The 14,295-nt window shown below is 40.4% G+C and overlaps 1 protein-coding gene across 1 annotated transcript in view; it reads left to right on the top strand.

The window, feature by feature from the left end:
- The window catches only part of ASPH (aspartate beta-hydroxylase), a 182,423-nt gene that overhangs the window by 71,574 nt on the left and 96,554 nt on the right, over positions 1 to 14,295 (top strand).

The following is a 14,295-nucleotide window of genomic DNA, read 5'->3' as shown; positions in this document are numbered from 1 at the left end:
CGTGAACCTCCCTAGCCTTCTTATTTAAGGTTAAGACCCCCGTACTTTCCCTACCATGTTTCCTTGCCCTGTTTTCTCCATAACTCTTACCACGTGATAATATTTGATAGTTTAATTCTTAAGTATTTATTGTCTGAACCTCCCACTGGAATCAAATTTCCAGGAAGATACATTTTCATCTGTTTTGCTCACTGCTGCATTTCCTGTGCCTGGCACACAGTAGGCACTTAGTAAATTATTTTTTGAATGAATTTCTATTATGTTTTAATTTCGGAGGATTACCATAAACAGTCATTAAAGGGCTCTATAAAACCAAAGCTGAAAAAGTAAGAACCAGACCCAGGTAGAACTCCTAGGTTGGAAATGTGTGGGAAACCCAAAACCTGAGTCAGTGACACTGGAGTAAGAAGACAGCTGTTGCCATCCCTAAAGAAGTGATTACAGGGGTGCCCAGGTGGCTCAGTTGGTTAAGCGTCTGCCTTCAGCTCAGGTCATGATCCCAGGGTGCTGGGATTGAGTCCCACATTGGACTCCTTGATCAGTGAGGAGTCTGCTTCTCCCCCTGCCTCTCCTCCTCCTGCCTGCCTGTGCCCTCTCTCACTCTCTCAAATAAATAAAATCAAACAAAACAAAACAAGAAGTGATTACATGGTCCCCTCTGTGACCTCATGTGTCTGAGCTCAGTGGATATGTGGATCATGATCATCATATCCATGGTGTCTGGGGCACAGAATGGACAGGTGTTCAAAGTATTAAATACACTTGAACTTTCCGTTTCTTCATCCAGAAATAAGGATAATGATTCTTATGCCTCACAGGATATAATTCAAAACAGGAAGATAAAGTAGAACTATCTGTAAATAATAAATGCTGTCTGCTACAACTATTACTATCGAAATATCTGGACTCCAGATTGCTTTTGGTTAGCAATTAAATCGGTTGACATGGTGGGTCAGTTGTACATGTGCCAGTTTTTAAATTTGGTTAAAACAGTGCTTTTAAAAGATCTGTATGTACTGTCATCATCAGTTATAAAAGCAAAGGTATTTTTAGTCTCCAAGTACAACACATATAATTAAAGAATAACGGGTAGGATTTTTTTTTTAGATTGAATAAGTTTAGCTGTACAAAAAATTCACTAAAATGATTCACATCATTTTGGCCTCAGATCAGTGGATGTTTCTTGTCTGGCTCTAAGGCAGAGACCACAGAAGGTAGTACTGAGGCTGTTCTTGGACCATGTCAGCCCACATCTCACTCTCTGATCCCAGATGCCAACCCCGAGTGTAAAGGAGAAGGGAAATAAAACACATCCTCTTTGTCATTTGTTCTGATTTTCCTGTCTGGTGCTGGTTAGGGAAATAAACACTTTTAAGGAAAATCCTGGTTTCTTAACAGCCCCCTATTTTTACCCTCCTCCTGTTTCTTAAGCAGTTGAGTCAGATTCAGACCTTCCCTACAAATCACCACATTCCCATTACAATGAAATAGTTACAAATAATTTTTTTTTAAAACTCAAGTTTCAGTAGCTTAAACAAGATAGCAGTTTATTACTTGTCCAGGTAAATATCCTAGGACGAGTTTAATGGCTCATTGGGGACCCAGGTCTTCTCTTGCCATTCTGCCATCGTTACTCTATAACCTCATGTTCCAAAAGGGCCGTTTATGTGGCAACCATTATTACCACATCCAGATAACAGGAAGGAAGTGGAGAGAAGGAGTAAACACCTTAGAACTACATTTAACTAATAGAACATTGGTAAACAAATTCAGGGTGTTCTGGTTCTACAGAAGAAGGAAACATCAAATATTGAGAGGAAGCAAGCAATTAGCAGTGTTGAGCATGCAGTATTTTACTCTTGTTAGCCAAGATATACCCTACCAACATAGTGTAGGGAAAGGATTACTGTTCTATGCTAAAAGGTTCAGTAAATCATCAATGTTTGAAAAAACTACTCATTTTGCATCTTTCACAAAAGCATACACTAATTTATTTGTCCACTTAAATATTTGCATGCTTACTGCATGCCAGCGATACTGTCGTTGTAGACAAGTGGATGCAAGTGAGAATAACACAGACAAAATCCTTCATTCATGGAGCTTACATCCCAGTAGGGAGTCCAGCAGCACCTACAAAAATCTGAAATAGAGACAGTATAGGAAACCAAGCAGGAGAGTGTGCTGGAGGGAGATGGGAGATAAGTAAAGGGAGAAGGTCCCTGAAGAGTTTCGGGATACTATCATAGCAGCCGTGTGAATGATGAGCTAGGAGCACACTGAGCAGAGGAAGAGCTTGTGCAAAGGTCCTGAGGCAGGACAGCCAAGCCTGAGAAACCAGAGCACCCTGACCAAGCTGAGAGTATATGCCATGCAGTCAGAAAGAATTCAGAGTCCAGGCCTTGGTAGGGAGTCTGACATTTTCCTCCATGTAGTGGGATGTCATACCCAGTCCATGTGAGTGCCTGAAAATCAGTCTTTCTCATTCGCACATTGACTTATTTGCTTCTGGGAGGTCCACTGCGGTGCTGCTTTTTTTAAAAAAAATTTAACTTATTTATTGGGGGGAGAGAGAGAGAGAGAGCATAGCGGGGGGGGGAGAGGCTATTGGGGGGAGAGGGAGAGGGAGAAGCAGACTCATTGCTGAGCTGGGAGCCCAATGTGGGGCTCCATCCTGGGACTCTGGGATCTTGACCTGAGCTGAAGGCAGATGCTTAACTGACTGAGCCACCCAGATGTCCCCACCCCTAAAGCTTCTGGCAAAGGTAGAGACAGGGAGAGGGTGGATTGTGGGCATTGGTTCTCACAGATAGTGAACACATGCAAGCCCTACCCCAACTGCTGCTCACAGTGGTGCTGTTCCCTCTTTAGAGGCTCCATTTCATCCTTAGGGAGCTGGGCCTCCTTCCACGCTGCCCTCCATACTCTGTAGAGCTTTGTCCTCCAGGCTTCTGATACTAACAGGACTTTTCCAGTGTGGGGGGTGCTGGGCTCTCTTGGCTGGTTCTTCAGGGAATCCGTGGAGAGAATCATGAACAGCTTTGCTTGCTTGGTTCATCCCACTCCATTGTGGGAACCTGGCAGTTTCTAGCAGGACTAACCAAAATATGTTCACAACTGAAGTACTTTATTGATTGTGAAATGCTGGAATAGTCTTAGACTTAAAAGATATAATGCTCAGTGTTACCCCAGATTCATTGAAAATCCATTGAAATTCATTGTCTCTCTTGGGAATTCCATCCTCTTTTTTACTCAGATTCCTATGGTGCTGTTAACTGTAGACAAGAGAGAAAGGGAAATATTCCATTCTTAGAACATGGAGTGAAAATATGGAATGTATTTTAATAGTTACGCTTTAGTTTTGTAGTAATAGAAATGGAGTTTTTTTTAATGTCCATTACAAATTCGTCTCAGGATAAATTATTAGGTTGCCTGATTTTCTGCTTGTGTTATCTCTCCTGAAGCATATTGACGAGGAACTGCTGCTGAGAGTGGAAGATTTTGCTTTTACTTAGAATTAATAATTCTATGTACCGTTCAGAGAATCAGATTTAGTTTATTTTGTTGGAGTCATGGGTTGAAATTGGGCTTATTCCAAAATGGCCCTATTTGGAGGTGCCAGATTCTCAAATTGAATCAGACCATTTATATCTGTTTTAGATAAGGTTGCTATATCAGTTTTTCCCCACTGGATGTCAGCTTTTCCCACATATTCTATATTCCACAACCACAAAAGCTGTGAAAGAAAAGGAATGCAGCGCAAAAATGGCTTACTAAATGTCAAACTCAAACAATTATTTTTATTTATCCATTCATTGCATACATACTGGGTAGCTACTATGTGTCAGGCCCTATTTTAGGCACTGGGGCTAACAGTAAAAACAAAGTCCGAATGCTCACGGTACTTGTAATTTAATGTACGTGTATAGAAGGAGAAGGTTAGATATGTGATTTTTAAAAATTGAAATATAATGGTGATAAGTATGGAAGGAATATAAAATAGGAAAAGACTACAGAGAATGATAGTGGGCTGGGATATTGCTCTGTGTAGAAGCCTCTGGAACAATGATATTTGAAGATGCAGGAAATGAGCTGTGCAGGCATCCTGGGGAAGGGAATCTGGGGGTGCAATAGCAAGCACATCCTTCCATAGTCCCTGAGGAAGTTCGCTTAGCACGTGTGAGGATCAATGAGGAGGCCAGTGTGGCAGGTGGGGAAAGGGGAGGGATAGGAGTGGTGAGATCAAAGGGCTTGCAGGGTCCAAATCACACAGGGCTAGGAAGCCCATCAACCATAAGAATTTTGTATATTATCTCAAGTAGATGGGAAGCCACTGAGAGACTTTGAGCAGGTTACTATGATGTGCCTCACATCTCAAAAGGCTCATTCTGGCTCTGGGGATGCAAGATTGGAAGCAGGGAGACCACTTAGGAGACTCCAAGAGATAATAATGGCTGGGATTAGGATATGGGGTAGCAGAGGTGAGTGGTGGTTAGATTCTCCATGTATTTGTATGTAAAGTCACTAGAATTTGCTAATGGATAGAATATGAGGTATGAGAGAGAAAAGAGTCATAAATGCCTCGGAGTTCCTCAAAAAGATGTGCTTTAGGGCGGCCCCGGTGGTGCAGCGGCTTAGCGCCGCCTGCAGCCTGAGGTGGTCCTGGAGACCCGGGATCAAGTCCCATGTCGAGCTCCCTGCATGGAGCCTGCTTCTCCCTCTGCCTGTGTCTCTGCCTCTCTTTCTCTCTGTGTCTCTCATGAGTGAGTAAATAAATAAATAAATAAATAAATAAATAAAATCTTTATAAAAAATGTGCTTTAACAATTCATTAAACATAAAAGTATGCCACATATGGCTGATTTAACATATATCAAGTGTCAGTTATTAGTTGAGGATCTGTGAGTCTTTAAAGGAATTTGAGAAGCAATAGAATACCCATGCCTGCAAAAAGGAAATGTGTTTTTGGTGTGTATGTGTATGTGTTACAATTGCATTTGAATCAAGGGCTTTTGCTGAAATTTTTCTTTGATTTAAACTAATGCTTAATATCCCATTGTATAATTCATTACAATTAAGGATATGCTTAAACAGTATATTATGTGACTGTCTTTTAGGCATTTAAAGATGCCCTGGTTACTATTTGTATTCTTTTAAAAAGTAATAATCAGTGCCCTAACAAAAACACCAGAGGGCACTAGAAAACAAGTCACATTTATACTAACAGAAATCACATTTGTAATGCAACTTAAAAGGCTGAGAAGATTGTAATATAGCCAGTAAATCAGCTTGATGCAATTAGCACCTTGTATAGATACCTTTGAGTTTTCTGTGATCACAAGGAAAACAGAGATAGAACCAACATGAGCAATAATCAAGCCTCATTAAGAAGTTGTCTTGTTGTTAAAAAAATGTATATGTCGATGAAGTTTTTCCTGGGATTCTTACAGCTGAATGTAACACATTTGAGCAAAGTTGTTCACCATTGTCCTGAGGTTAAAAACTAAACTTATTAGTAGAACATCTAAAGCTTCTCAGATCTAGCTCCGACTTCTGGTTTTCCTCTGTTTGTAGTGCTCTGCTCTTTCTTGCCTCCCCTCTTCACATACACCTGGCAAATTCCTGCTCCTTAGGAATGAGCTTAGAGGTTACCTCTGCTAGGCAGCCTTCCCTGATTACACCCCTATCTGTTACTCCAGTCCAGAAGATGTCTTTTTCCTCTGTCCTCCCAAAACATGCCTGGCCTGTACATTTTTAGCATGAATTTTTAGTTTTTCCCTTAATTTTTAGACAGAAGGCATCTAAAAGGTAGGAATCATGACATCCTTCCCCATCTTGTATTAGTCAAGGTTCTCCAGACAAACAGAATCAACATAATAGGGTGTGTGTGTATAGACAGAGAGACACAGATTTATTTTAAGGAATGGACTTGCATGATTGTAGAGGTTAGCCAGTCCAAAATATGCAGGGTAGGCAGGCAAGCTGGAGACCCAAGGAAGAGTCTGATTGGATGGGGCCCATTTACATTATGGTGGATAATCTGCTTTAGTCCAAGACTACTGATTTAAGTGTTAATCTCATCTAAAAAATATCTTCACAGCAACATGCAGACATATTTAACCAAATATCTGGGTACCGTGGCTTAGCTAAGTTGACACATTAAATTAAACTATCACATCCCTCCAATAAGCACCTAACCATAGTATAATAGGAGTTGAATAAATAATTACCATATGAGAAATGTGATTTAATCCCTTTCCTTTTAATTTACCTCTTCATCTGATGGTGATATTATGAGATGCAAATAGCCCAAATGACAGGCAGAAAGAGTTTATAGACAGAAGTGTCAATGTGTGATTGAACCTTAACCATCTAGAATGTACTGTATTTCATGTTATTTTCACATAGATTCTCATCTAATTCTTATCAAAAAATCTTGTGAGTTAAGTATTTTTTTGCTATATGTAGCCAGGTTTCTTCAAATTTTTTCTTTTCCTTTCCACTATTTGTGATACTCCAATTACATGTTGGGGACTGCATGATAATGTCCTCTAGGTCTCTGAAATTTTGTTCTTTTTTGTTAGCATTTTTTCCCTTGGATTGCATGATTTCTATTGCTCTACAAGTTCAGTGAATTTTTCTTTTGCTATTTCAAATCTGCTGTTGAGCCCATGTGGTAAAATTTTCATTCTAGCTACTCTTCTTTTCAAGTCTAGATTTCCAACTGCTTCTTTTTGATAGTTTCCATTTCACTGTTGAGATTCCGTATCTGGCCACTCATTAATACCATGTTTTTCTTTAAATGTTTATACTTATGTATAATTACCCATTTGAAATGTTTTCTCTAATAATCCCAGTATCTGGGCACACTTGGAGACAGTTGCTACGGACTACTTTATCCCCCTGAGTGTGGGATAGGAGAGTCCTGTTTCTTTGCATGTGTAGTAATTTTAGGCTAAAAGCTAGATTGTATATATAATATGTTGTGGCAACTCTGGATTTTTTTTCCCCCCTGAGGATTTCTGGTGTTAACTTGCCTTGATTCAAACTGAAAAATCCATCTCCCCTGTGATGTGAAGCAGCTGCTTTCTCTGCTCAGGTTTTTGGCTTCCAGCTGCTGTTTTTTTTTTAAGTTCAGCTCTCTGGAGAGTGAGGCAGGAGGTGCCCTGTGCCTGTGTAGTTTAGTTGTCTGCTAAAGATTTGGGCAGGATTCAACTCAGATTTTGGGGCTTCTTTCTGAAATCCACCATCTAAATTTCCAGTTGCTTTGCTAGCCTGAAGTTCTGCTGTCTTATACCTTAAGCCACTAGGACTTCTAATTCCTTCTATGCACACTGGATATGTGTTGAGAAATGTACTCAGGCGAAACACAACAAACTTGCACATTTCACCAGGAGAGTTCCGTCTTTCAAAAGTAGATTTCTAAAGCCCCCAGGAAGGCCCCCAGTGATTTTTGCCTCCTGGTATTCCTGTGCCTCTCTGTGGACCTCTTTCCACTGAATAGGGCTGCCCTGTAGCAATGCAGAATTGACAGAGTATGAATCTCAAGGTTAGCATCACACCTGCTACCGTGTTCTTTGGATCGCTTGCTCACTCTGAAAGGAACTGGCTGCCTTGTTGTGAGAATATATAAGCAGCCTTTGGACATATCTAGGTAGCAAGGAAGTTGTGTAAGATATGAAATGTTTGTGGTTGTTGTAAGCTGCTAGGTTTGGAGGCACTTTGTTTTGCAGCCATATATAACTAGTCCATCCTCATTGAGTTTCCACTTGCTTTTTCACCAGGCTCCCAGGTCTACCCATGAAGATGGGAAGTTATCAGCCAGCCAGGGATGTGTGCCGAGTTTATTCTCAAATTTTGGATTTCAGCCCTTCTGTGGCTCTCTTGCATCCCAAATTTCCCTTTTAAATTTTCATCTGCTCTGCTCTCTTCATGCTGTGATCTGCCCTCTTTAGTGGGGAAGGACAGTTTTCCGATGCTTGACTTGGGGTGGTTGGGAGCAAGCACTCCCCACATACACAAAAAAAGTCACAAACTCACCATTCTTATCCAATGTAGAAACCATCTTTCAAGAATAAATTCTTCTGTGAGCGCCTGGCTGACTCGGTCAGTTAGGTTTCTGCCTTTGGCTTAGGTCATGATTCCAGGGTCCTAGGATTGAGCCCTGCATCATGAGGGAGTGGTGGTAGGGCTAGTGGGGGGGGGGGGGGAAGTCCCTGCTGCTCAGTGGAGAGTCTCTCCCTCTCCCTTTTCCTCTGTACCTCCCCAGCTTGTGTGTGCTCTCCCTGTCACTCTCTCGTGCTGTCCTGTGCACATGCTCTCTCTCTCAACTAAATAAAATCTTTAAAAAAAATAATAAATTCTTCTGTTTATAACTTTCTACCTATCTTTGGTCATTTTCTAGTGCTTTCAAATTTCAGTGACATTTCATTGATAAATTGATTTAAGTCAGTGATAATTTGTTGATTTAATGAAATATGAATATTAACATCCTCTGAATACTAGAGTAGAGAAGCTGAACACCTGAAATGTGTAAGCCATTCTGAATTCCTTTGCTGAAAACTGCCTAGTCAATATCTTTTTTTTCTCATTGGTTTTCAGGATTTCATTAGTATTGATATTAATCCCTTGTTGGATTTATATTGCAAAAATATTTTTCCCAATTGGTTCTTTATCTATTTACTTCAATTACAGTGCTTTATAGATACATAATTGTTGAAACAATAAGTGTTCAAATGAATGCATGAGAGATGTTCTCTCACCTGTTACAATATGTTGAATGTTCCAACAATATCTCCTTGCTTTCATATATTTTTCTATCGTAATAAAATATGTGCAAAAACATTGGATGGCCTTGATTTGCATTACAGCATCGTTCTTCTGTCAAATCATTCATTCATTTATCTTGCTGAAATAAAAACAGTAGTACCTGTTTGTGAAGACACCTATCATCAAGCTTCAATGACTTGGGTTTCTGAGAGTCCTTCACATGGGCTTGGCCAAGTCATCCTTTCACATGGGCTTGACCACATCATTGAACTTAATTATTGTGTGGTCTGTAGTGGTAGGTCTTTTGTCTTGTAGCTAGGTCTGTCTTGTAGGTAGGTCTTCTGTCTTGTAGCTAGGTCTGTCTTGTAGGTAGGTCTTCTGTCTTGTAGCTGCCTGCTGGAAGACATTGTCTTTAGTTCATTGGTTGGTTCATTGTCTTTAGCAGTCCCTAACACACTATCTGTTCCTCATTATTAGTATCAGCAGCCCCTCTAGATGTAGCACTGAGCTGGTGGTTAAGTTCAGGCCACACCATGATGCCTTTCTAAGTTTCCCATAGTATAAAAGAGCCATGTAGCATTAGCACACTTAAGCCAATTCCCGGAAAAGCTTTGAGAAAAGTCTCCCTCCCCTCCCCCCTTGCAGCTGTGAGAAGAGGTTGTAAGAGAACGGCTGTTAAAGATTTATTATAATCATTACATTCAACAGCTACTGTAGTTTTAGTGGTTCCTAAAATACACCAGCAGTTATTGTCTGATTACTTCTACAGATAAGTTAATTATAGGAGATTTCTGACTCTTATACAAGTCTGATTTAGAGAGAAGTTTAATTACAGCAATTTTGGTGATTTAAATAAGCTCAGCATATATTACCAGTCTCAGCAAGTGTAGTCAAGTTTTTAGCTGTGTTGAAATACACATTTGCTTTGTTTTTATTTTTCATTTCATGATTTTCACCATACTGTAGTACTAGGGATAATTCAGGGCACCTGTTTCCACCAGAATGCATCTTCAGTCAAACACACTGCAGGACAATAATAGCAAATTCTTCGTTATCATTAAAATCTCATTCTAATGCTTCCCATTGAGCACTCAACAGCTTACAACGCTAATTTCTGCCATGATTGTGACAACATGAACAGGGAAGTAATCTAGGTTTATTAAGGAAAAAACTCAGATTTAGTGTGTTTGAAAATTATCATCAAGATCTAAATTTTCTTTTGATTGATGGGAAATATGACCCTGTCTTCAAATCAGAGTAATCCACTTTATTAACACATGGTCTATTTGTATACTGAAGCAAATTAAAGATTAAGATACTAGCCACATATGCCCAAGCTAGCTTAAAATTAAGCTTTCAAAAACCGTCATAAAAAGACAATGCTGTCAGCAGTCAGATATATTCATTTACTTAAATAAGACTTCACATTCGAGAGTCCATTAGTTTGGAAAATGCATTACTGAAAATTACCTCAGTCTGATTATAGAGCTCTTCTCCAGGACATTTTTTATTCTTCTGATGTAATGGCACTGTCATTTACAGCAGTAATTCTTGCCGTATGTTTATATGTTTTTCGCTTAAAAATCAAATATGTGTTGACAATAGAAAGTGTTAGCGATTGTGAAAATAAATCAAATCCTCTCTGTTTCAGTTTGGGTGATTTTATTACATTTTGCCCAGGAAGCCAGGCTATTTACTTATCCCTAACACCATGAAGTGGCAGTCATGCTTTTCTCCTTTGCTAGAATGTTCCTTCTTCTTCCTCATCATCTACTTAGGTCCTACAGTCCTTTGCTGTTACTGAGCCTGGTCAGCAGGAGCATAGAGGAGGGCGGGAGTGGCTGGAGCCTGAGGCCAGACACTCAAGGATGGGACAAATAATTAGGTGCAAGCAACAGGTGGCATCCAGGAGACCAGGCAGTAAGGTTACAGTCAAATATATCTCAGAAACGGGGAGAAGCCATTATCACAGGGGCTCAGGAACAGACAACAAGTAAAGCTGGGAGCAGGAGATCATTTCCTGACAGAAGTATTTCCACATAGAGGAGTAGTATTGGATTTCTCCAGAGGCATTGGCATACCCCAGACTCCTATTGCTAGCCCTGCTCAGCTAAGGAGCTAGTCCAGGATGACAGCAGCAGGGCATGCGGCCGGTGCAGAGATATCATCAACACTAGACTACGAGCCAGACCTGCACTATGGAAAGGACCATTGTAAATTTATTAAATAGCTCTCTTAACGATAAGCATATGACTCACAAATGGTAAGCAAACCTAACTGCATGTGAGTCTGAGAAAAATGGACAGCTTCCTCATCGTGCTGTTGGTAGCATACTGACCTGGGCTGGGGAGATGTCTGTGTCTGAATCTGGTTGTGGACCCTTTGGGGCCCATGTCTGTCTTATCTGCAGATTCCTCACCTCGCACGAGTCCGTTCCTTTGCTAAACCTCACAAATTTGAATCAGGATTGCAAGAGAATAACGTTAATACATTCTCACTTGCCATCTACACGTGTTCAAACTTCAGGTATCAAAGAACATGGTGGTTATCAATGATTCTGTCTCTACTGCTGTCTTTTCCACCCTCCTGCAGCAGCCGGGACAGAAACTATCCTCTTGGGGATTTTCACTGTTTAACTGTTAAAGCCAACTAATTGAACCCGCAGCGCTTATAGGTTACAAGGTAGCTGGGGACTTAGCACATATCATGTATTGAAGATTTATTCCTATATGGGATGAAGATGCTTTGAGAAAATTAGAAGCCTAATCCTAAAAAGCAAGTGCATTTTACTTGAGTGGTTCACTTTTTGCCCTCTTCCCGTGGGGTCTTGGCTGTGCCTTGCACGCAGAAGGTGCTCAGCAGTTAACAGGTCATTGCCGTAGACCTGTTCTTGGGTTGCCAGGGAGAACTTTTCAAAAACTCTTGTCATTAAAGTAATAGGAAAACATTACTGATGTGGTTGAAGGCATCTGTTGCATATATCCTCCAAATTATTCACTACTACAGATAATAATCATTTAAGGCAAATCTGCAGCAACTTACATTGCAAATTCTAAACCTATTTCAAATCATAAGTACATTTGTTCACTTGGTTATGGTAGAATCAGAACACTCATTTTTGCCTTTGGGTTCATTTTTAAGAAGCCTGCAGGGATCCCTGGGTGGCGCAGCGGTTTGGTGCCTGTCTTTGGCTCAGGGCACGATCCTGGAGACCCGGGATCGAGTCCCACGTCAGGCTCCCGGTGCATGGAGCCTGCTTCTCCCTCTGCTTGTGTCTCTGCCTCTCTCTCTCTCTGTGTGACTATCATAAATAAATAAATAAATAAATAAAGAAGCCTGCATATGTGTGTAAAGAGAGTGAGAGGAGGAATTGTATCTATTTCGAACATATCTTATATACAGGCTTCATCTGTGTCGAGGGCAAGTGTGTCGTCTTTTGCCAGTTCTGGGACTTGAGCCACACCTGGGGCATTGACTCTTCTTAAAGAATGCATGTGGGAATGTAGAAGGTGACTTATTAGTTTAACAAGTATTCCCACTTCCTTTGTTTGCCACGCTCTGTGGAGTGCCCTTTAAACAAAGCAAAGAAACAATGAGGAGGTAGAGGTTGTAGGCAAAATGTTCAGGGAGCCCAGAAAAGAGAAACACTCACCGCCAGGGGGCAGGTGGTAAGGAGCTGAAGTCTTCAGGGAGGGATACATTTGAGCTGGTCCTCAAGTAGCAAACAAGGCTTGTATCCATGGAATTCTCCTTGTATAGACCTCTGAATTCATTTACTTCATTGTTTTCTAATGACAGAGGTGATGGATTGATGTGAAGAACAGCTTGTAGGTGTTTCTGTGCACAACCTCCTCACTCCAGGAGCAGTACCCACTAGGGTATCATGGGGATGCTCTCCTGTAAAACATTTTAAGTTCTTTAGAATCCTATCTGGAAACTCTTGACACTATCACTTTTTGGGAAATTGTCATAATTTGTATTTTTCTAATATCTGTTGGTTTTTACCCTTTTGCTCCTTTAATTTGTCAGTATCATTAATGCTACCTTCCCCTATTCCTTTCCTGGTCCATGTAAAGATTCATTAGAACCTACCCCCAGGAATATATATATATATATTTTTTTTTTTCCATGAAATTAATCAGGAGCCTTTAGGGCTAGTTCGCTACCATGATTATAATACCAACTCTATTTAGGCTGTATGAATCACTCAAACTAAATTTGAAATAACAGTGGAAGAAATCTATACAGCATGATACCTTTAATTGATGTGCTTTACCTAAAAAGGCAAGGTTTGATAAAGGCACGTTTTAGGTAATAATCTTGATTTTTATGCTTCACTGAAATTTGGCTCCTCTCCCCCCAAGGATCACTGACTTCTTTTGTACATTTATACCACCATATTAGTGATGTTATTATTACTGTCATTCAGCTAGTTGTAGGGTGGAAGTAGCATTAATTGCAAATTACAGCTTCATCGTAAAACCAATGAACTTGGGTGAGCTTTTTGTTTCTGTGCCTTGTCACTTTGATTCATACTACATCTTGCTTTTTAACTGCTGCCGTGAACCCTGTGTGCGTTTCTCTGCAGTCTATTTTTCCATGGCACTTTGCAGACAGTCACGAGTAGAGCAGTATAGGGCTCAGCAGGATATGTGCTGCCGTGCCATTAACTGCATACCTCTGTGTGTGGTGAGGAAGGAGGCCAGAGACAGATTGTCTTTGACCCCCCCAGGAAGTATGGTAATAGCCCAACCACGCATGTACTGGAGTATTTCTCCGTGATTATAAAACACGAGTGGAGACTCATTAGTAGGAAAGAAAAATTGAGGTCTATGTTTAAATTGGCTTTTAGGTTAATAGCATCAAACATACTTAGTGCACGGGCACCCGAATAGTGGAAATACTCACATGGTGTCTCCAGTCTTGGCCAGTTGTCTTAGACTGAATTTTTGGTTTGATGTTTTGTTTTTAGATTAAAGTATGGGGCTACATTTGAATGTGGTGTTTGGAGGTTGAGGCCCATAATAACATTAGAGGAAATTTGGAGACAGGAATATTTTTCAGCCTGCATCAGCCTTTAAAGCAAACATTGTATTTTTTTTCTTTCTATCCAGGCACATTTTCCTCATAGGCACTGAAATTTCTCTTTCTTGTGTAAAGTCACTTGATCAAAACTAGACAATGCTTGGAGTACAGTGAAAGTGTCCTTTACCAGGAGTTTCACCATCAGCCCTGCCTATTCTTTTTTGCTGTTTGATCTTAAATAAGTCTCGTAGGCTCCTGGAGCTTTTCTTTTTCCATGTGTAAAATATGGCAACAATTTTGCCTGCCCTCCTGCATTTTTTGTAAGATTCTCCTGTCCTTAGATGACCATTTATTTCACTTTGCCGGTGGCATCCAGCTATACAGTTAGGAGCACTCTCCTTCCTTTTATTATTTCATGTAAAATGTAAGTGATCCCCAAATCCAGAGTCTGTTTAATATTATTTGCATATGTTCTGTTTCTAAGGGGCTCTTGATGAATTCGAA

The sequence above is a fragment of the Canis lupus genome, chromosome 29, assembly GCF_011100685.1.
Source record: "Canis lupus familiaris isolate Mischka breed German Shepherd chromosome 29, alternate assembly UU_Cfam_GSD_1.0, whole genome shotgun sequence".
NCBI lineage: Eukaryota > Metazoa > Chordata > Mammalia > Carnivora > Canidae > Canis > Canis lupus.
The sequence above is the reverse complement of the archived record's forward strand: the minus strand, read 5'-3'. Positions and strand labels throughout refer to the sequence as shown.